The sequence below is a fragment of the Artemia franciscana genome, chromosome 20, assembly GCF_032884065.1.
Source record: "Artemia franciscana chromosome 20, ASM3288406v1, whole genome shotgun sequence".
In the NCBI taxonomy this organism is placed as follows: Eukaryota; Metazoa; Arthropoda; class Branchiopoda; order Anostraca; family Artemiidae; genus Artemia; species Artemia franciscana.
In genome coordinates, this window is record NC_088882.1 from 4,589,558 (window position 1) to 4,614,883 (window position 25,326).

The window sequence follows — 25,326 nt, forward strand, 5'->3', positions numbered from 1 at the left end:
AAGGTTTTGTCCGTTGAACCTTGCTTTTTTCGACTACCGAAAATGAAGTGTCATTTTTTAATAATTTGTTTCCGCATTCGTTTTTTTTATAGCATTTTTATGTTGCTACCTCCCGATAACTGAAGCGTTTGGATTCAATAACTCGTTCACCAATCTACTCCCATTTTGGTGAAACAATTACTGGTAAGTTGCTTTTTGTCTAAAACCACTCTTTTTGTTTATGCTAATCTCAGATTAACCGTTTAGTTATGCACGAAACTTTGGACTAGATCAAAATAAGATTTGATTACAACTGAAATAATTATAGAAGCACGATCGCATTTATAAAGACAGAATGTTATAAGGCTCCATTATCGATTCAAATACTATTTGTTTCGTATTGACTTGTAGTGACTACGCATTAAAAATGCAGTTTGTCGGATTATGAATATTAAATATTAATTACATCTACTAACTGAGCATTCATGCCCTTTTTGTGACATTAATTTAGATCTCCCCAGTATTCTGATATTTTATGTGCTTTTCGTGGATTATATAAAACACGATTTTGGAGCATCATAAATATCTCGAAGGACGACTTTGTAAGTGCGTCCCCAGTGACATATCCAGAATTCGGGATTAGGGGGGATATTTTGAATTTTAGTGACTATCTTTGATTTGAAAGGCTCACATAGACGTAAGTAAAAACTAGCATAGCCTAGCCGTCGGAACGATTGTTCTTACCCCCTCCCTCCTGCCCTGAGTCCAATACTACACTGGCTACTCATGACTTTCGACAAAAAAACAAGCAATAAGAACAAAAAATACTGTTTTGCGTTGGCTTTTGATAGATAGCAAAAATCCAATTTATCAGTATTACGAATAATTAACACATGTAAAAACGGTAGTTTATTTTCAATTTCAACTTCTAGGGTAAACTGCAAATTTCTGTCATAAGTATTAAGACAATATAAGAAACCACGAAGTTCAGCTTCCCCATAATTCCAAAGTGAAATTACGTCATCCATATAGCGACCCCAATAGACGTGTTTTAAAAAATAAGCATTTAATGCCCAATTTTGAAGGTTCTCGACATAAACATCTGCCAGTAGCCCGGATAAAGGTGCCCCTATGGGTAACCCCTTTTTATTTGCTGATAAAAAGAATCACGAAACTAAAAATACATAGAAAACTTATTACAAATTTTAACTAGAGTCATTAAAACTTCACAATCAATTCCTGTCGCTGAAGCCTCAATTAAGTGATAATTTTCTTCTATTTTGTTTTTTAATAATTGCTCAGAAATAGCCATATTTATATTCGTATGGAAACAGTGTCGAAACTACTAACTCTTGTGTCTTCTGAAATATTTGTTTTACCAAGCTTTTTAACTAAATCTGCCGAATTACGAATATAGGAGTTTTGGGAATACAATAAAGGTTTGAAAGCTATGCAAAGCTCTTTTCCAATATTGGAAGCGGGGGCTTTAGTACATGCTATGATAGGTCTTAAGGGAATACCTTGTTTATATATTTTTGGTAGACCGTAGAGTTTGGGACAGAAACTACCACGGGATAAAGATTTATTGTATAATTGTTGGTTAATTTTACTATTCTGCTTTAGCTGCTTTAGTTCATTTATAATACTATAGTAAACTGATCAGTAGGATCAAGAGAAATTGTTTTGATTTAGTTGTGTCATTTAAATGTGAAAAGATTTTATTGTCATAGTCTGTCGTATCCATGACAACAAGTGAATTGCTTTTGTCTGCTTTGGTTATAGATAAGATTATTTGCAAAAAAGCCTGCAGGCTATAGCAAACACATACAACTTTAAACAAGTACCTAATTACAAACAACTTAAACAAGCAAACAAACTTTCAAACACTTTATGAATTCAGAAACACCCGTAAATAAACTCTTACCAAGCTAACTCCTTAAACATGATTCCCTATGCTTAATCCCTAACCGAAGAAACTTACACAAATAGAAGGGTCTTTGCGGATATTAGGTCATATTTTTATCTAGTGCAACTTTTTCGGTGTGAAAGTGGTAGGAAACTTAACCTTTTATTGGCTGTTATAAAGGGTATTTATGAGACAAGACCTATCTTCGTCAGGGTTAGAAACAGATGGATAGTGTTTATGCAAAGCGGACTCTCGAGAGGAAACTATATCTGGTACAGGATTTTGTTTCAGTAGAAAAGAAAATTTTTGACCTTTTTCAAGTGTTTCAATTTCCTGGGGTTCTAACGTTTTTTTAAAAGAGGTTAACAATAGCAGGTCCAGGAGTGAATCTTGGAAAATAAATACGGTTTTTCATTGAGAATTTATTTCTCAAGCTTTTCAATTTTTTATAGAGTTGCTCTTTTGACAAGTGAAAATCATGGCTAAACAAATTCCTTTCTAATCTTAACAACTTGAGAAAAATCAACAAAGAAAAGTTTTTCCAGCAAAAAAGTTTCCAAAGATTTTCTCTCTGTAGAAACGAAATGTCATTTTTGTTTTTTGTCCTTAATAGTATGGAGTAAGGTTTTTAACCTTATTACCGTGTATGAATGAATTGCACTTCTTTCCAAGTATTTAAATGTAATTTATATCTTAAAGACTCGGGAATAAGATTTTTATTTCTACAGGATTCTAAAAACTATTGTTGATTGATAATATTATCATGTTTTTTTTTACCTCAACTAACAAAATAAAAGGTATCATAGGTCAAATGCTACCCATAGGCTAGACGAAAATAGCGACAAAGACCACACTGCCTTTCCATATCATACAAATACAAAGTAGAAACAATAGGGATTTTTTTTTTCTTACAAGACAGTGGAATTCAATTCAGTGGATATTTTGGCCACAACAGACTGTTGACTCTAATGAATGTGTTTATTATTTGCCCTGTATTATTTTAGGAGTATCTGTCATTCGAGCTTATTCCAAAGAACATCGTTTTATTAAAGAGTCTGAGTCAAAAGTTGATACAAACCAGATATCCTATTATCCTAGTATCGTTGCCAACAGATGGCTTGCAGTTTGTTTGGAATCAGTCGGAAATTTGATTGCTCTTTGTGCCTCGTTGTTTGCAGTATTTGGAAGAGAATCGTTGAATCCTGGACTAGTGGGCCTTTCTATAAGTTATGCTCTGAATGTAAGTTCTATTATTTTCTTTTTTCTTCGTTATATTGTATAAGCTTTGTCTAGCTCTCATCAAGCTTATGTTAATGAGCTGAATACGCTCTAATATTGCATTGGCTACACACGACTTTCGACAAAAAACAAACAATACGAAGAAAAAATAATGCAAAAACAAGCAAGAAACCGAAAAAGAGTGATTTATAGTCAGTGAAAAAAGGAGAAAAAAATAGATAAAAAAAAATCCTCGTAATCTTTGTAAGCCACATAAGCTCATTAGTTATTTTTCGGTTTGGTATAATTTACTTCAAATGTTTGTTTTATTTTATAATATACCATTTTTTGCTTCCCTTTTTTGAGAGCTGAAGACGGAGGTCTTTGTCAAAATATCTGCTTCATATTTTTTTTTTCATTGGCTGAAAATCACCCTTGTTTGGTTTCTTTGTTATTGTTAGGGGAGAGTATCAGTACTTGAGACTTTTTTTTTGTCTTCAACTCCCTCATGCTTAGTGATGAGGAAGCAAAAATTTCTCAGCATCTTTTGCCCTAACAAAGACATTTATCTCCAGGTTTAACGCTGAGAACTCATTCCGTTTTAAGGAAGGCATTAATTTCACAACCCCTTATTTTGTCCCAAGTATGGAGTGGGCCTCTGTAGATGGGACAAGTGGTAACCATACTTGGGAAAAACCCTAATATGTCTCCTTGATACAAAAATCAGCTATTTAATAGAAATAATGGAGTAAAACTATAAGAACTGAAAGAAAGAAGTGCAGATGTGTAAAAGTAAAAAGTAAGTAAGACGGCACTTAAGGTTCAAACCGGCGGTGCTGATCTCGGTTTCATGACCCTTCAGCGCGGAAGTGCAATGGGGAATTGGGGGCCAACCATCCTGTCAGATGTGTAAAGCAAGGATTACTAAAAGCACTGTTCATGCGTTTATAGTATATCACGTTCTGATAGATTAAAAGGAAATATAAAGTTTCCTGCTTGTCTTGTAGTCTGTCCTGAAGGCTCAGGATTTGGCAAGAAATTTTTGACATCAGCGAAAGTGTTCCAGCAGGAGGTATCAGTAGGGACAAACTTCAAGAATGGCGCAATTCTTTTTAAGTACCAAACTTCTACTTCCTGTTCTTCTGCAAATTTTGAAGTGATTTTACCTACATTGTGACATTTTCTTGTTTGTTTTCTTTTTCAAGAACCGCGTCAAAGTCACCAATATTCAAAGCAGAAAAAGGAGGACTCCTCTCAACTGAATATTCTTCTTTTTGGTGTGTTTCACTGAATCCTGATACAATTTCGAAGACTTAAACCTCTTCTAGGCTGCTGTCACTTTTAATAAAGAGTAATTTCTTATGACTTCGCGCTTTAAATGAGGGTTTGTGAGAGCCTATTTCACTTTCTTAGCTTTTAGAAGCTTAGCCTGCCCCTCAACCTTTTTTCTCTCTGGAATATCCGTTAGTATTTTGCAAACTCCTTTCGGATATGGCCTTATCATGACAGGTGAAACTGTCTGGATTGAAGTGCATGTGTAGTTTGAGAGGCTACACCTCCTCCTTTTTCTGGATTTGAGGAAGTCGTGTATTCATCTCTCGGCTCTGATACAGGCTCAGCCAATGGTCAGTCAGTTACAGCTAATGGCAAAAGTCGCCATTAACTAAAATGTTGTCAACAAAAGGGCAAATAAATTTTGCTTGAAAACCTGCAGTGATGCTCGATGGGGTTAATGAAAGGGGAGAAGCAACTCCAAAAAATTGGTTTCATGCACAGAAACTGGAAATAGCTTTGTTATAAAAGGATTTGAGAGAGTAGAAGACTGCAAGATCAAGTGATTGCAGTTTGTGTGACGTATGCGGAAGCAGGGGTAACATGGTCACGTGGTTATCTTTTGGTACCCAGATGGCTTCAACTGATAAGTGAGATTCGTGATTATCTATAATAAGTAGCTGGGGTCTCTCTTAGCTTGTCCTACAGTGGAGACAAAGTGATGAATAAACTCATTTAACACTGAAGCTGTAGTCCAGCCACTGTCTCTAATACAAGTAACAGTACCAGGTGGAGCCCCTAATGTCATCATAATTTCTTTTCCCTTGATGGAGTTTACAGGTGCTGAAACATTGGTAAGAATTGTCTCGCTCTGTCACAATCTGGCCGTTTATGCAACCCAACTCTTTTTACCCCGCCTTCAGCAGAGCTTACTGTAATTCATTTTAATTACTTATTAAATAAGCGTAATTACCATGCTCTATTCAATGCCTTTTGGGCAGTAAAATTAATTCTTTTCGAGGTATTCATAAATTGGAATAAATGGTCAAAATATAAGACGCCAACCGGATATCACTGACATATCAGATTTTTAAAACAAGATTGACAGTTATCCGTGGAACAAAGAAGTTTATAAAACCGCGTTTTCGAATTGCAACCCGTGGATCAAGCTTGACTCAACTCATGACTGGGCAAAATCAACAATCCGAATCCACAATCTTCCTTTCGAGTGTATTTATTAAATTCACAATCTAGATGTAGAACTAACTATCCTGATTATCAGTGGACCAGACTTTTCATAATCTAGATCATCGGCGGAATAGCAAATTTTCAATTCAGAACGTGATTTTGCAATTCGGTTTGTCAAACAGTTCGTGGTAACGAACTGTAGTAAGGAGCGACCCGGCTCAATAGTAACCAAAACTCTAAAAAATGGAATTTTGATACCAATAGCTATATCAAAAGAATTGCATTTTAATGCTGGTTTTAAATATATAAGTTTCATCAAGTTTAGTCTTACCCATCAAAAGTTACGAGCCTGAGAAAATTTGCGTTATTTTAGAAAATAGGGGAAAACGCCCCCTAAAAGTCATAGAATCTTAACGAAAATCACGCCATCAGATTCAACGTATCAGAGAACCCTATTGTAGAAGTTTCGAGCTCCTATCTACAAAAATGTGGAATTTTGCATTTTTTGCCAGAAGGCAGATCACGGATGCGTGTTTATTTGTTTTTTTGTTTTTTTGTTTTTTTTTCCCCAGGGGTGATCGTATCGATCCAGTTGTCCTAGAATGTTGCAACAGGGCTCATTCTAACGGAAATGAAAGTTCTAGTGCCCTTTTTAAGTGACCAAAAAATTGGAGGGCACCTGGGCCCTCTCCCACGCTAATTATTTTCCCAAAGTCAACGGATCAAAATTTTGAGATAGCCATTTTGTTCCGTAGAGTCGAAAACCATAATAACTATGTCTTTGGGGATGACTTACCCCCCACAGTCCCTGGGGGAGGGGCTGCAAGTTACAAACTTTGACCAATGTTTACATACAGTAATGGTTATTGGGAAGTGTACCGACGTTATCAGGGGGATTTTTTTTGGTTTGGGTGTGGGGTTCAGGGGAGGGGGCTACATGGGAGGATCTTTCCTTGGAGAAATATTTCATGGGGGAAGAGAAATTCATTGAAATGGGTGCAGGACTTTCTAGCATTACTATAAAAAAAAACCAATGAAAATGTAAACATGAAAAAGTTTTTTCAATTGAAAGTAAGGAGAAGCATTAAAACTTAAAACGAACAGAGATTATTACGCATATGAGGGGTTCTAAAAATACTCTAGCATAAAGAGCGAGGTATTTAGGAGGAGATAAATACTTCGCTCTTTATGCTAAATTGTTTTTAAATAATGTCAACTATTTATTCTATGGCCTTTCTGATTCAGGGGGTCATAATTAAAGAATTGGGATAAACCAAGATTTAGTGTGAAGAGCGAGGTATTAACGAGGGGACCAACCCCCTCATATATATAATCAAAAAATTCTTAAGTTAATTCTTAAGTTACGTATTTTTTTTTACTAATAAAAACGTTCGTTAAAAATAAAAGATCTAGTTGCCTATTTAAGCAACCGAAAAATTGGAGGGCAATTAGACCTCCTTCCCCACCCCTTATTTCTCAAAATCGTCTGATCAAAACTAAGAGAAAGCCATTTAGCCAAAAAAAGAATTAATATGCAAATTTCATTTTTATAATTTATGTACGGAGAGCCAAAATCAGACATGCATTAATTCAAAAACTTTCAGAAATTAAATAAAAAAACAAGTTTTTTTAAATGAAAGTAAGGAGCGACATTAAAACTTAAAACGAACAGAAATTACTCCGTATATGAAAGGGGCTTTCCCTCCTCGACACCCCGCTCCTTACGCTAAAGTTTTTTATTGTTTTAAAAAGTAAAGTTGCGAGAAAGAATCAAACTTTAGCGCAAGGAGCGGGATGTCGAGGAGGAAAAGCCCCTTTCATATACGGAGTAATTTCTGTTCGTTTTAAGTTTTAATGTCGCTCCTTACTTTCATTTAAAAAAAAAACTTGTTTTTTTATTTAATCAGTTGAAAAGACCTATAATGGTCTAACTTTCCCTTATTTTAAAAATAATAAAAAAAAGAATGTTGAAACAAAAAAAGAGTTAAAACTTTGCAGCTCTTTTGTACCTCTTAAGAAAGGTTATACGAGAAGAATTTAATTCTGAAAAATTGAGCTTAAGGAGATTTGATGCCTTAAAGGATCACCCTGTCTCATTTGTTTTAAAACTTTTAGTGCGTGTGTCCGAATTATTTAAAATTGATTACAATCCGAATAGACGACAGATAACTCAAAACCAACATCCACTTTTCTGGAAATCTTGGAAAAACCCTATAACTTCTCGTGTTTTGTGTCAGAAATAGAGATATTCCGATTTAATGAAACTTACATGATTTACAATTTTTTTTTTTTTTTTTTTTGATTGAACGCAGCGGAATTTCCTTTTTAAAGCTCTAGAAAGGACAGTCTCTAAAATATTCTTGCAAACCTTCTTGAAAAAAAACTAAAAATAAGCTCAAAGGAGTGATTCCATAGCTTTGGGAGTTCCCTTTGTACTAACCGGCTCAATTGAAAACCTTGTGCGACATAGTATGCATATTATCTCTTCTATATGTACAGTGAGTCGAGACAGCGCTTTACTTAACAATTAATAAAAGATTATACGTTTTCTTTATTTTAAAAATGCCTCCCGTTAGCTTTTCGAACTGTTGACACATTTAAGATCCCCTGCCAATTTTTTTGTACCAGAATTGCTTTGGAAGTTCTTTATGGTACTGGGAGAATTTGCTAATGGTCTTTTTTATCTTTGAGGTGAACAGCCGACGCTGAAACTCGCAAAATGATTTTTAAGGTATGGAATCCCTTGAGGGTATTCAACTTGAAACAGTTCCGACTATATTTAGTAAATTTCGTTGGAATGTTTTCTAAATAATTTCATGAATCTTTACAGACTTTAGCTTTTCAGATACAAATAGCTACGTTAATTATGATTATAATAGTGCAAATAATACTATTGGGGCGACGATAGTGTTAATATTAGGTTCTGTACCAAGCTGGTATTTGATTAAACGGCATTGTTTTGAAATAACTTTGTGAGTCTATAGGGGAATGTTAATACAAATCTTGTTCTGCGTTTTATTTACATAAACCTTTTTTGACAGATTTTAAGAACAAGATGCCAAATATGGTCTATAAAGCCTCAAATAAAATGTTTAAGAAGCAGAAGAGAAGCTTCCGTAAAAGAGTTTACTATCGTAAATTATTCTTGTTGTTTATAAATAATTTCTTAAACCACACTGCTTTTCCATTTACAGCATTTAGAGAGAGAAAATAATGGGTATAATATAATGACGGGTATAGTCTCAAATAAAATGTTTAAGAAGCAGAAGAGAAGCTTCCGTAAAAGAGTTTACTATCGTAAATTATTCTTGTTGTTTGTAAATAATTTCTTAAACCACACTGCTTTTCCATTTACAGCATTTAGAGAGAGAAAATAATGGGTATAATATAATGACGGGTATAGTCTCAAATAAATTGTTTAAGAAGCAGAAGAGAAGCTTCCGTAAAAGAGTTTACTATCGTAAATTATTCTTGTTGTTTGTAAATAATTTCTTAAACCACACTGCTTTTCCATTTACAGAATTTATAGAGAGAAAATAATGGGTATAATATAATGACGGGTATAGTCTCAAATAAAATGTTTAAGAAGCAGAAGAGAAGCTTCTATAAAAGAGTTTACTATCGTAAATTGTTCTTGTTGTTTGTAAATAATTTCTTAAACCACACTGCTTTTCCATTTACAGTATTTAGAGAGAGAAAATAATGGGTATAATATAATGACGGGTATAGTCTCAAATAAAATGTTTAAGAAGCAGAAGAGAAGCTTCCGTAAAAGAGTTTACTATCGTAAATTATTCTTGTTGTTTGTAAATAATTTCTTAAACCACACTGCTTCTCCATTTACAGAATTTATAGAGAGAAAATAATGGGTATAATATAATGACGGGTATAGTCTCAAATAAAATGTTTAAGAAGCAGAAGAGACGCTTCCGTAAAAGAGTTTACTATCGTAAATTATTCTTGTTGTTTGTAAATAATTTCTTAAACCACACTGCTTTTCCATTTACAGAATTTAAAGAGAGAAAATAATGGGTATAATATAATGATGGGTATAGTCCCAAATGAAATGTTTAAGAAGCAGAAGAGAAGCTTCCGTAAAAGAGTTTACTATCGTAAATTATTCTTGTTGTTTGTAAATAATTTCTTAAACCACACAGCTTTTCAATTTACAGAATTTAGAAAGAGAAAATAACGGGTATAATTTCAATAAGACAATGGACAAAATTTGAAAAAAACATTTGAATTAAGCTCGGTTTTTCTCTTAAATTCTGTATACTAGTTATTAAAGCGGTAAAAGTAATATATCACCCTAAAATGTATCTTTTTGAGCAATTGTCAAACGTTACAGTGAAAATATTAAAGGTTGAAATTGCGTGCCTTTTTAGGGTGAACATCACATATCCGAAGTGCGGATGTCAACGGTTATGCTGAATCACTTGGTTATGTATCCGAAGCCATATACCCTCATGGCCCTATTTAGGTTGTAAAAAAATAGGAATTGAAAATTTCTAACATAAACCCTTGAACCCTCAGTAATTATTTTCTTTAATTTTCAGAGATGTCATTTAACTAACTATTTATTTGGTGTAACTACTAGTATTGGTTGTAGATCACTAAACATTCCATTTTTATAAAAAAAAAGATTGTATAGGTCTGCAGTATTAAATCACGCCTGGAAGTCTCTATTATTGCCAGAATCTAGTATTATTATGGGCAAAAGTATTTCTGTCTCTTTGATTTCAAATGGCGTCTGTATCTTCGCCCAAGCTTTGGAAAATTTACAGTGATGGTGTTTTGCCGGTTTTTACTAATTCTTACGAGTTTTTTAGGCGGACTAACAATAGATATATCTTTTGTTGCTTCAACCTCAATTTTTATTCGTAGAAAGCTAACTAAATGTCTTTTGAATTTAGAATAATTTGTAGGTATGATCACGTCAAAATATGCATAAAGGTTGTGAGTGTAACCAGAATGGGCATCAAAAGGGGGAAGGGAGGGATATTGTAGACTTTCTCCCTCATTGTCGAAATCAATGTACGTCTAGGGTATGAATTACATTACTGTATTCTTCATATTTTAGCTTACTAATGCAAGCTTTCGTAGTAAGAATAAAAACAAATCCGAAATTAAAGAAAAAGTTAGCTGAATTAAAACACACGTTTTTAATACTTTACTTTTGCATATAATATTTACTTGTCTAATCATTTTGTACCACCTTCTCAATGGCAGTTCCAAGCCTGAGCAGAGGAGGGGGGTTGTTCCCATCCAGTTTTTCTGACAGCTGACACTAAATTCCTTTTACTTTAATTTTTATACTCCTATAGTATGCCTTGCCCCCCAAGCTATGAGACCTAAAACCGCTACTACTCCTTCTACCCTTTACATAAATTTGAAATGAAAGTTTTTGTCAAAATATGACATCAGTGCCCGTCATTGCAGTTTGTTTATTCTATCTACCATTCAGATCACCCAAACATTGAATTGGTTCATGAGAATGACCTCCGAGGTAGAAACAAACATTGTAGCAGTTGAACGAATCTAGGAATACGGCGAAACCCCTCAGGTATTTTATTCATTTTTGTTGATATATATTTTTTGGATCCCTCTTTTTAGTTCATCTTGAGACTCCATAGTTTCTGAGCTACCATCTATTTTTCTAAGACAGAATGATTTACAACCCCCCTACAATCTTAATGTCAATAAAATTCTGTTGCAAAAATAATCAAACTCTTATTAAATGTGTTTCTTGTTAAGCTATTCAATTTGATGAATTATTTAGTTTTAATAAAGTTAATTGAATAAATAAACTTTTAAAAATAAACAAATTTTCATTTGTTTTAAAATAAGTAAATAACTAATATAAAAAAATAAGTAAATAGAAGTAAAAAAATTTATTAACTAAGTAAACACATTATTAAATCAAATAAATCATTGACGATGAAATTAATTTCTGGAATTCTTATTAAATACTCAATTCTAAGAGTTTTTTTGTATCCTATTGTACCATACAAGGTTGTTAAATATCCCTGGGAGTAGAGTGGGGGTCTAATGTTCAATTAGGATGTGTAATTTTTAGTTTAACGCCGTGTTACAGGTTTAAAAATCTATTTTTTGGCTCCTAACATTGCTGTTTCATTATCACTATTTTTGTACTTTTAATTCAACTTATTTTTGTAGAAAATCTTGCAAAATTAGGATGGTATTTGTGCTCAATCAGTAAAGGTATTTTAGATTGTAAGGTGTAGTTAAGCTTTTGTCTACCTCGCAATCGCTAACCTTAGACTATTATTTACTGGCCTGTCTATATCATCCTGTAAATACTCACAACTTAGTCCTTAAGCTACCTACTCAAAGGGACAAGTCAGAAAAATTAAAGTGCTATTGTAACCATTTATGAAAACAGACTGAAAGTAGGTTTGACTACCCAAAATTGGTAATTATTACAGAACTCCAAAAAAAAAGTAGCTATACAGAAAAAATAGACAATTTAAAGTACTAAAGACACTGCAAATTAAATGCGATTCTATAAATTTGTGGAAACTTACACAACCCTATGCGTCTAAAAAAATTAGGAAAATCCAAGAACTCAATTATTAATGTAAAAGATGTTTGATGCAGGTATGCAGTTATAGCGCTTGACAGGCACCAAGTCTAAAAGCATTGAACGTGTCTGAAAACGAATGAAAAAAATATACCACCTTCTAGCTCTCAGAAAGTTAAACTTTCCTGATTGATGTAGCAAAAAGACAGACACTAGCATTAATTGGCAATAAACTGGGTAAAAAAAGAAACATAAACTAGTGCCCGAATGATTAAAACTGCTTAGGTCTCCTGCTGGGCGCTGCTTGGCGTAGAGAGTGATATCTGCCTCCTCCATCCGCTCTGGTCCAGTGCGAGCATTTGTACTTCGCTCGGTCTTATGTTTGTCATCACTAGGAACTCGGTAAGGCTGTCGGACCATTGCTTCTTTTGTCTGCTGCAGGGTCGCTTCCAACCGGCTTTCGTAGTGTCAAAGATCATCTTTGCGGGTAAGTACAGGAGCATTAAAAGTAGGCCTTCGAACCATCGCAATGTATGCTCAGGTGCTTCGATATAAAATCAAGACTGCTTGATGTGCTGCAACAGCTTGTCATTACTCATATAATCTAGCCACCTTAGACATTTGATGCTTCTTAGAGTCTTCGTCTGATATACATCGATGGCCTTTAGTGTTGCGGTGGGTGCATGTCAGGTTTTATCTCCGTAAAAAAATTACAGAACCGACAAGGGCGTTGAAAATCTACAGCTTAGTTGAATAACTGAAGCTTAGTTTTGGCCAAATATGACGGTTCAGTCTACCTATGGTGGAAGACACTTTGGATATCGTTGCTTGCAGCTCAGGGAGAAGTGATCCATCTGAGGAAATTCTAGAACCCAGGTTTGAAAAACTTCAACGATTGTTGTTCTTTCTAGGCTAACTGAAGAATTAACAGTAGGAGAAGACGGGTCTATTGCCATAATTTTGTCTTATCCCAGTTTATCTGCTGTCTGTCGCTTGCGGCCTCTTCTCTTAAAATCCAAACACTTACAGCAACTGGTCCATGGAGTCTGCTAGGATGCCAAGGTTATCAGTAAAGCAAGCATTTGAGATGAAACGATTCACAAGCTCGAGCCCTAAACCGAGACGTGAATTTGCCTTTGTCATGATATGGTCTATGATGGCATTGAAGGGCTCTGAGGCCACTACCCATCATTGACGCACTCCTGTTGTTATTTGGGAGAATGGGCTGCACCAGCCGTTGACTTGAGCATAGCTCTGTGTACCATGCTGAAGTTCAGCTTCGCCTCCAAGCACAACGACCGGAAAGAAGGCCAGTCGCTGTAAATTTTGGGAAACTTAAGGAGCCAGATACTCGCTTGAAGTACAGTATTGAGGTATCGAATTACTTCAAGCTCCTTAGCACACTTAGTACCAACGCAGGTGCCTAGAGCTATTAAAACTAAGGAAGAGTATAAACCTGATATCGTGTGTCCAAACGAGAAATGCATGTATCATTGAACAGCCAAAATCTAGGCTATTTCATGAATATTTTAATCAATAAAATTCCTCAATATTAAACACCCCAAGCTTTTAATTGAATGATTTACCTTCAGGAGAATATGGTCGGACAGAATAATCGGGCTATCCTGTTTTGTTGCATTTCTCCTTTTAGTTTATTATTGACATATCAACATAATCTATTTTTCTTCTGATTCGATAAACTTCACTTTTTTACGCATTTTTGAAGCATTCCCACTGGCCTGTATTTATTCAAGAATAATCGGTTGTACCACCAACTGATCGTAGAATACTTGACTATATGATCAACGTAAATCAGATTATCATATCGTATTATCAGACTGATAATAAATTTACGCAGTAAGAAAGATATTAATAGTTTAATAACGAGCAAAATAAAATCGTAGAAAATCCTGGTTTTCAGGAATAAATAGACCTGAGATGGAGTCAGGATTTTCTAGTACTTTAAAGATAATAGTACAGTGGTAGTGTCATTTTGTAATAGAGTATGTTGGTTCTTTTATTTATTCTTTTATTTTTTCTTCTGTTCTGTATGTTTCCGTTGTTTTTACGTCTTATTGTTTTATATTTTCCAATATTAATATTGTAGCTCTATATTTATGCTCTATGTTTTATTAGTTTCATTTTCGTTCTTATAAATGAAACCAAAGTTTGCTTTAAATTAAAGAAAACTTTAATAGAAGAGAAACTTCTCGCTTTTGAATGACGTCCAGAATTGATGGTAAGACAACCAACAAAGGCAAATTATAAATCTTGAATCAAATCGAATATCAATCGATGTTGAATTCAGTTTATTTCTTATAGATATAGATTAATACCATTTCAGATTAACCAAAAGGGGAGTTGTTTTCTTTTTTTTATGATTTTTCAATTTTAATAATGGTATGGATAAAAGGGAGATCAGTTTCTAGTTGTTTCTTTGTACACCTCTTTACCATAAAATTATGTATTCTAGGAAGCACAATGGGAAATACCAGATAAAAAGCCTCCTAAGGAATGGCCAGATGAAGGAAAGGTAGAATTTATCGATTATGAAGTTCGCTACAGGGAAGGTTTAGAGATCGTATTGAAAGGCATAAATTGCTCCATCAATGGAGGTGAAAAGGTAAGTTCTACAAATTGAAGACTTTAATAAGATTGCGCATAGCGCAACTTGAATAAAGCAAATGATTTATTTGGTTTTAAATTTTACTTAATAAATAAAAGTGAAAGAGAGAAAATTGTAATTTCCGTTTTATCGTATTACCCCAGACTGGGCAGTTGGAAAAAAAAGGTGTTTAAGGATTAATTAAAAAGGATTAATTAAAAATTTGGAACCGGAACCCCTGATGATAATCCACAGACCTTATATGAGGGGGTCACTATAAAAAAATAGTGAAAAATGAAATTGGCTGAGAATGCTGGATAGGACTGAGACAATAAATAGATACTATTCGGAAAGTGATTGTAGACGGTGGGCACCCCCTCCCCTCCTATCCTGAAGAGAGAAGCTTTGATGCTATGTCTGGGACATGGGATAGATGGCAGATAAAGTTTTTTGTAAAGAGTAGTCGTTTAAACATCAGAGGTTGCTCATTTGATTGGAAATTGAAATTTCTATTTACTTTTTTAAGAGTCCTCAAAAGTAATAGGCGAGCATATACCCACCCTACCGTCTTTTCCCCAAATGCATCCGATCAAATTGTCGAAATAGCCATTTTCATTCAAATATCCCAAAGACAGATAACAAAACTTTGGGGTTAACATCCCCCCCCCGAAACCTGGCGGAAGGGGTTGTAACTAATGGCCCGGAGGCATTTAAAGTTTTTTTGGAAAAGGTGGTCGTATAATTTTCAGAGGTGACCCAAATAATTGAAAATTCTAGTTTCCTTTTTAAGAGTCAGAAGTGATCCTGTGGCAACTGGCCTCCCCTCACCAACCCCAAGGTCGTAAGAATCCAATTAGTCCTTCTCAAGAGGAACTTCATATGTAAGGGGTGGTGCTATAAGCTTCAAAGTGCGCTCCTTCAATTAAAAATAAGAATTTCTAGTGTCTTATTAGAGTCAAACGTGATTGAACGGCATCAAGTCCTCCCCCCCTTCCACTCTCCCTTTCCCCCAAACGTATCCAATCAAAATTTTGAGATAGCCAATATGTCAGAAATACTCATGAGGTGAAATAATTATAACAATTATTCTTGAGGGGTTGACAAAAAATCCCACTACCCTCAGAGCAAGGAAAGTAGGTTGTCCAAGCTGTCCATCGTTCATATATTAGGTTTTTATTGAAGGGCTAATCGTGTAGACTTCGGAGAAGCCTGATTCGATTTAAATAGAAAGTTCTAGCCCCATTTTTAAAAATCAAGAGTAAACAGACGGTAGGCAACCCTCCCCCCCCCCTCATGCTTTTTTTGCTAAATACTTTTAATCAAATTTTGAGTTAGCCATTTGTTCAAAATCGTCCAAAGGTCAAATAGCTATGTTTCCGGTTTTTAACACCCCCTCAGTCTTGGGAGAAAAGGCTGGAAGTTATACTAGCAGCCCATCGTTCATGTATAAAGCTTTTATGGAAGGCGTGATCGTATAAAACTTTGGAGGAAGTTCATTCGATCAGAAATCAAAATTTATTGTTCCCTTTTTAAGACTCGAAAATGATCAAAAGTAACAAGCCCCCCCCCCCCCCCCGTGCCTTTTCTCCTAATGTATCTTGTAAAAATTTTGAAATAGCCATTTTGTTCAAAATAGTCCTAAACTCAAACTGCTATAATTTAGGGGTTAAAAAATCCTCCATAGCTCCCAGGGAAATCATTAAAACTTATGTAATTTGTCAATTATTTGAATAAAAGTACTTTGTGGAGGGGGTGGTCATATTAATGTTTGAAGGGGTGCATTTGATCGGAAATAGAAACTTTTAGTTCTTTTTTTAAGAGTCAATAGTGATCAATGGGCAATTAGCCCACGCCCCACTCTCCCAAAGGGCATCAAGTCAACATTGTGAGATATCCATTTTGTTCAAAGTAGTTCAAAGGCCTAATAAATATGCTTTTTCAATAAATATGACTTTGAACCCCCCCCCCCCCCTCCCCAGCCCTGGGGAAATAGCTCTGAGTTACAGGACTTGCTAATTGTTATTTTGATACTTTGTTTGCTGTGATACCTTCTTTACTTTGATGATTTCTTTACTTAAATTCTTTGGTACTTTGGTGCTAGTTTGGATGCTTTAATGAAAGCTTGATGTCGAAAAAAAATTGATACTGAAGTAAGGTATTTTGCAAAAACTCGAATCGAAAATATTTATGAAAATTATAAAATTATTAAAAATTATTAAAATTATTAAAAAATTATTAAAAGAAAATTATTAAAAAGGGAGTTATGCACAACTAATGTTTAAGAAAAGGTAAATATAGAGGATGAGAATTTAATTGAAAAGACTGAAGAAATACTTTTTAAAAATTTTAATATTAAAATAAATGACAATGATAAAAACTTCCCTTTCCTATATTGGACTGTAAAATTTCATAAGAATCCCCCTAAACCACGGTTTATTGCTGGAGCAGCTAAATGTCCAACCAGCATTGCTGCTACTGACCTGTCTTTAATTTTAAAGGAAATTGTGAATAAATTTAAAACCTATTGTTCTGGTATTAAAAAATTTTCGAATTTTAATCCATATTGGAGTGTTAATAATTCACTACAGGTGATAGATTCTTTAACAATGGTTTCAGCTAAAAGAATTGAGTCTTTCGATTTTGCGACAATGTATACTAATTTATCACTTAATGTAGTGTTTAATAATTTAAAAACTGTTATCAAGAAATCTTTCCTCTTATCTAGTAAAAGGTTCTTGAAAATAGACACTTATAATAAAAAAGCTATATGGACAAATTGCTTTAATACTACAGTTAACTTGAGATGTTACAGCTTGGATATGATTTTTGAGTTATTAGAATTTGTTTTATACAGTACTTATATAAGATTTTAGGGTGATTTTTACAAGCAAATTGTGGGAATTCCCATGGGGGGTAATGCCAGCCTATTTATAGCTGACTTGTTTTTAAGTCAACTAGAATATAAATATATGATGGATAAGAATAATCCAATTAATTTAAAACATGCTTTGTCAAATTGATATTTCTAAAAATATATATCCATCAGAGCTTATTCTTGAGCCTAGTCATGGCGCTGGTCATGAATATCATTTCTTAGATTTAAATATTAATATTTGTGATAATGATAAATTAAGTTTTAAAATGTATAATAAAACGGATGATTTTGAAGTGATTAGTTTCCCATACCCTGAAAGTAATATACACTCAAGTATCACATATTCAGCGTTTTTCTCACAGTTACTTCGTTATGCAAGGATTTGTAGTAATTATATTGATTTTGAAAATAGATGTAAAATCTTAAGCAAAAAATTGATATCAAGAGGTTTTTCTGCAAATAAATTAACTTGGCAATTTCAAAAATTTAGTTTTCATTATAACGAACTTTTAAATAAATATCAAAAGAATTATCTAGAAATACTTAAAGAAATTTTCAACTAATTTCGGAGGTTCGAGAAATGTTGTCGCGGCGCCATTTATTTTGAATTGTGTTTCTAATTGAGCGGATTTTTTTAAAAATTAGCCACATGGTGAAGATGAATTCTATAATTGTTTAGTTCATTCAGGTTTTTTGCAATGTGTTAATATTTGTGATTTGTTAAAATTTATAGTATTTAGTTTACCTATTGTTGCTAAAAAGAGGGATATATTAACAGGATAAGCTTGTTTTGGTTTTACTTGGTTGTTTTACATTTGCTGTTTCTTTTTTTCTTTCGTAGGCATGTATTTTGGGGGTGATACCTGACATGGGGATGCCATGGATATTCTGTGGTAGCCACAACACTGTGCTGGGTAGAAAATTTAAAGTGGCAAAACCCTATATAGGCCAGTGTATTCTTCTGATGAGCACTTGTGTTGGGTGTTGCCTCTGAATTATTTGTCTATATTATTTTTTCTATTGTTTGGTAAATGACGACTTATACTTATTGACGACAAGACTGCCTGTCCATGGATTATTCTTTATGGTTGATTGTGTATGGCTATGCTGTTTGACCTATTTGATTGTATGGATGAGTAGGGTTAAGGCCTCATTCAAGTGCTGGTTTATATTAATCACTAATTTAGGAAAACAGTCTTCCTTTTCTCCTTCTGTCTCTTTACTTTTTTTTTCTTTTTTTTTGTGTGTGTGTTTGTGCTGTTGCATTGGTGATTTAGGTAGGTAGGTAGGTAAGTTTTATTTTATCCACAATACAAACATAAATAAAAAAATGACAACACTAATAAATTGTTGCAGCAAAAAGAAAGTCCTAAGGACTTGTGCTGCAATTTCATATTATGATTTACATCTTATAAATAAATATCTAAACATAACATCTCATTATTAACCACCTAGCTTATCTTATATATAAAAAATAACAACACATACACATGAACAAAATACAACAAAATAATCATATTAAATATCATTTACCGGTATTCAGTCCCCACCCCACATCAATAAACTGCAAAAAAAAGACATCAAAAACCTTCTGCCCTTCAAAACCTATTACTTAAATAAAACATTTTCAATTTATTTTTAAACCCATATAAAGTGACAGACTCCCTGATGCCAGCCGGCAAACTATTCGAAACAGAAGGCCCCAGATTCCGAACCACATATGATGATCGAACTGTTTTTCTTTGTTCATGGCTTAAAAGTTGTGAATTTCTTGTATCATAATTATGGTACTCCTGATTCATGGAAAAATAATCATGAAAATACTCAGGGCATATATGTTTCATGCTCTGGAACACAAAAATTGATGCCTGGTAGTCACGAATCTGACCAACATTTAAAACATTACACCGGGAAAAGCTAGCAGTAGTTTTGGATTCAACCTGCTCTTTTATGTCCGCAATCAATCGAATGCTTTTATTTTGCAAAATCTGGATCCTTTTATAATTAGAGAAGAAGTTACTAGCCCAATGAACACAACCATAATCTATATAAGGATGAACAAGGGAAAAATAAATGATTTTTAAAATCTTGAACGGAAAAGTTTTTTTTACACGTCTCAAAATTCCTAGACCCCTAGCCATTTTAGCACCAATAACACTGCAATGCTTTTTCCAACTAATATTATTATCTAAATAAAACCCCAAATACCTAATTTCAAAAACTTGTTTAATGGGTAAATGTCCAAAAAAAATGTTATTATTATCATTAAGTAACCTACCTGTTCTACTAAATATAATGTAATTTGTTTTAGATGCATTAACTGCTAGGGAACTACCAATTGTAAAACTGCGCAAACGTTCAAGTGCCAAATTAGCCTTATGTGCAACCTGCACCAAACAACTACCAATTACTGTTATTGCAGTGTCGTCCACGAAAGAGGTCAGCGCTTCAACTCCAACATGTGAAGCCAACGAATTAACATAAATAAGATAAAGTAGAGGTCCCAGCACGGAACCTTGAGGCACTCCACACTTAACACCGAACTCTCTGCTTGATATATCTGATAAAGCAACTTTGATAGTCCGGCCATGCAAATTCGATGAAAACCACTTTACACAAGTACTACCTAACCCAAGCCCACTTAGTCTACTAAGAAGAGCATTAAAATCAACAGTGTCAAAAGCCTTACGGAAATCTACAAAAACAGTTAAAGGAATCATATTATTTTCAAATGCATTATCAACAAAACTTAAAAGATGGTGTACTGCATGACTAGTGGAATGTTTACTTCTGAAACCAAACTGTCCATTATACAAAATTTTCTTCGAATCCAAAAAATCATACAATCGTTTATAAATAACTTTTTCATAAATTTTACTAAATAAAGGTAAAATGGAAATTGGTCGCCAATTACAGGGTTCTGAGGGGTCCCCACCTTTATGTAAAGGTATGATTTTAGATTGTTTCAGTTCCGACGGGAAATGCCCTTTAACCATTGAGAGATTAATTAAATGAACCAGTACCGGTAAAAGATACACCGACACATAATTAAAAGCCTTTAGGTTCAATCCATCTACACCAGAAGAATTTGATTTAAGGCTACAAACAATTTTTTCAACTTCTTCTACATTACATGGTACAAATTCAAACCCATTCTGCATGCTTGAAGGATTTACCTTAATGTTGACGGCACAACTACCTCTAGACACTTCATTCTGTATAACACTACCAATTTTCGAAAAATAATCACCCATGTAATTTGCTATTTCCAATTTATCATGAATAATTCTATTACTAGTTTTTAAATTGGTTATACACATATCTTTTTTTTCACATCCTATCACTTCACGGAAAATTCCCCAAGTATCTTGTATATTACCTTCCTTAATCTTCAAACGGTTTAAATAATACTCATAATACTGATATATATTTATGAAAATATTTATTGCAAAAAACTTTTTGCAATCGAAAACAAACAAAAAGTTAATTTAAAAAACTTTTTGAAAAAGAAGTTTTTCAAAGAAAAGTAAAGGCCATGTTAAACTTAAAAACAGCAGATAGAAATGCCTGTTAAAATTCAAACTATAAAGGCAAGAAATTACTAATACAGAATAAATGAAACCAAAAACGAACAGAAATTAATTAAACAATCTTAGCGAACAAACATACAACAGCTGCTAAAATGAATTAATTAATAAATCTTGACACGCATGGGACTCAAATTCAATATGCAAATCAACCTTGAAACGAACAAAAAATCACTACAAACATGAGTTTGGGTTTTGCCTCCTTCTCTCGCTGTAAAAGTCTAAAACCTACTGCGTCATTGGTGATGTGGTCCTTGAGTATTCACATTTTTTTTACCTGTTGTCGGAAACCACCACTTAAGTTGAGTAAATCCTACCTTCACAGATATTATATTATTGACCATAAAGGTTAAAATTAACAAATGACTGACCTGTTTTAAACCTGTAATTATGTAATTTAATCTCTTGTGTTAATATAAACTCGATTTCGCTTTCAGGTTGGAATTGTTGGACGTACCGGTGCTGGAAAATCGTCGCTCACTCTAGGATTGTTTCGAATTATCGAGCCAGCTAAGGGCACTATTAAGATTGAGGGACTGGATATTACTAGGATGGGTCTCCATTCACTAAGATCCCGACTCACTATCATACCTCAAGTAAAACCTTATTTTTCTTTTTTTTACAGTGCTTCTGATTTTGATGTTTTAACTTGTATGTTCTATTGTCTCCTGGTTTTAACTATAATCTCCTTTTGTTCTCTCTCTCTCTCTCTCTCTCTCTCTCTCTCTCTCTATCTCTTTCTCCTCCATCTCCCATTTTTATGTCTTTCAGTGAAGTACATGGTAGTATTTGCAAAGGAATTCTTTGTTCATTCAGAAGATGTAGAATGAACAGATGCACCAGCTGAGTTGAATTTTTTATAGATTTTTGTTGATCATTGATAAACAACAACTTTGAAAAATGCTTGGAAGACATTTTCAGCCATTATTGTAAAAATGCTACAAATTTCTCTTTTGAAGAAAGAGGGTCTAATGACAGAATTTTTATTTCAGGATCCTGATTTGTTTTCTGGAACCCTGAGAATGAATCTAGATCCATTCAAACAGCACACAGATGAAGACATTTGGCGCGCTTTAGAGCTTGTGGATTTGAAGACTTTTGCTCTTACACTTTCTGCTGGCCTACAGCATGAAGTGTCGGAAGGAGGAGAAAATCTTAGGTAAAGTTTGGTTCTACTACTACTGACAACAACTCACCGTGGCACCAAGCCGCATGAGGCCAACTCAGAAACACACGCTCCTCTTTCATCCCAATGTATTCGGAACCTTCCTCTTTACACCCTCCTATGAAGTTCACTTTCCTTAAATCTTCCCTTACGACATCCTCCCACCCCAACCGAAGACGATCTGCTTTCCGTTTAGACCTAGACAGATGGCCAAAAAGCTCATTGACTCTATCTATGCAAATGCTTTGAAAACAGTGGGTGGCATCAATTCACGAAAATTGGGAGGGTGTGTGTGTTTGTATTGTTTTTTTTTTCTTAAATCTAGGAGGGAGGGCGATGCTGTTGATTTTCAAGGAGAATGTCCAAAAACAGGCATTTTCAATGAAAATATAAAAAGAAAGGCATTTTCCAAAATCTAGGGGGGCAGAAAAAACTTGGGGCTTATGTCCTCCCCCCTTCCAGAAATAATGCTACTGAGAAGGCTTATATTTAATCTTGCTGCTTCTCATGGCATTCATGATTTGTCAATTTTATTAAGAATTCTGATATTGGAAGACAATTTGCGAAAAGGATGTGAATATAGGATGAATCTATTACGTAGAATACTCAAATCGTTGTTAACAGACTTTGTTGTCAATTTTTTTCATATATTGACAAATAAAAAAGCTGTTGTTAAGATATACCGTTTCCATTAAAGCACAAACGATGCTGACCTTTGAAAGGGTTTGAGTGGGCTTTATCCCCACTTTTTCTGATAAGAATTTAATAGTGTTTTTTTGTTGTTGTTGAAAAATACACTATTTCAATTACAAATCGATTTCAGGAAAGGGTAAAAAACACTCTAGTCCTCAGAGAGTTTAAGGGGCATTAAGCCCACTTTTATTTCTGATAACTTTTTTCTTTTTAAATTTGGCACAATTAACCATCTTAGTTACTTTTGCTTAAGGTGTCATTTATTCAACCATGAAAATTTTTATTTGTTTTAAGTTTGATCATATTTATTATTATATGATTAAGTATCGTATGAATTTATTTCTCATCGTTTTAGAGCTTATTTTGACTTTTCCGTGGAAATTATTTTTTTTCTTTTTTATAATTCATCTTATAAGATGGCGGCTACTCTACACCTTTATGGAAATGTCTGCTTATAAATGTAAACATCCAACTTTTGAATGTCCAAATCTAATAGCTATATTTAATAAAGATAACGCCACTGCTCAGCTTCTCTTCATACCAGAGGGTTTCCATGGGTTTTTCAGAAACCTTCTGTCTGACAAGGCGCTTCGCGAGCACATTCCAGACCATGTTTTCGAAGAAGAAGATTTTTGTCATTGATGATTTTTTAAGTGATAAAATAAAAATTTCAAAAGATTTAATGAATTGGAAAAGTTGAAATTGTCGTTTCATAAAAAGTGCGTAAGCATCTTATCTTCTAAGTAACAAGCAATTCAGCGATTTGGACATTTCCAGTGGATTCTGATTGAAAAGTTAACTTGGAATCAGTCTTTTCAGTTTCTTAAATTCTAGTTTGAGAGGAAAATATTTCTGTTGCTTTTTACCTCGTGTAAAATATCCTTTTTGTAAAACGCCACGGAATTAAATGCACAATCGGGATGTTGAATTGGAAAATTGAATAAGTTTGTCTTTAGTCATGCAAGTTAAGGATGAGAAATCTTCAACCAACATGTCAAATTAGTATTTCCTACCCTTACCTTTCTAATTCTAAAACTACACAAATGCGTCAATTATTTTTCTGTATACCCGAAGTCAGGCTCCTGACCATAAGTGTATGAGCTTCCCTATCCACCAAAAATCATACAACAACCCTATGAAAGAGAACCCTACAAACCAGAGAACTCTATGAAATAGAACAATATGAGACGTGAGACTTGTTTGATAACAGAGATGATGGCGACGAAGGGTTTCTCTTTATTAATTTATACTACTTATTTTTTAAGACTTTTTTTTAGAACAGGATTTCAAGCAACTAATGAATTGACTAATGAATGAATAAACTTGTTAATTAATATTTTGGAATTTTCTGGAGCTAATTATTTAATATCGAATTAACAAAACATAAGATATATACATGCGGAGGAAGGGTAGATCCCCTTTAAATCCACCTTGTTTTTATTCCATACGTGCTTTTACGTTTTGTCTGTTTCAAGGAATTCCCCCCTCCCCGTACTCTCAAAATCATGCATTTAACTATTGAAGTTTTATGATGTGAATTTTTAGACTTAGATTTATTTAGACATACACTCCAACACAAGGCTAATAATTAAATATATATAAAAGAAATTATACATATATAATATTTCACTATGAACTAGCTTAAATGACCATTTTGGTAACAATAGTCGCTAATATTGTACTAAACTGCCATTTTTTTTTTCAATCTGTATTCCCTATCATCTCAAATCACCGTATGTGAAAAATATTATTTAAGATGAAAGCTATTATTCAGCTCTAGAACATTGTTTAGCCGAAAGAAAGACTTCTAAGTATTTCAAAAAACAGGCCCAAAACCACTCCTAAAGAAACATATACAATCGGAATTCCTGGAATTAAAAACTCTTATGCAGAGAGTTACAGCTCTTTAATTTGAAATTTCAAGACAGCCACATTACGTTTCGGTAATAGTGGCTTCTTTTTCTTCTCGTTTTTTATCACTAACCTGTGCATTTTGGTAGATTAGAGGGTTTTTAGATAAACAATTTCTTGTCCAAGTGCTTTGTATAAACACAGACTGATATTGCTGGGACTAAGTTCCATACAACAGCAAAAGCGGTAATTCCAGTGTCATTATATGTTTTTCACCAGGACTCATCCTGGATAGTCTATTCCTCAATCTGGGCGGCATTTTCTTGATCTACTACACACCAGAGTGTGATAGTATCAGGGACGGATCAAGATAGAGGTCCCCTTCTGAACATTTGACATGGAACAATGCTTTCCAGTCCTGGATGTTAAGGCAAATCCCAGGATCG

The 25,326-nt window shown here is 34.0% G+C and overlaps 1 pseudogene; it reads left to right on the forward strand.

The window, feature by feature from the left end:
• LOC136040327 (multidrug resistance-associated protein 1-like) overlaps positions 1–25,326 on the forward strand; it is a 52,861-nt pseudogene that overhangs the window by 25,328 nt on the left and 2,207 nt on the right.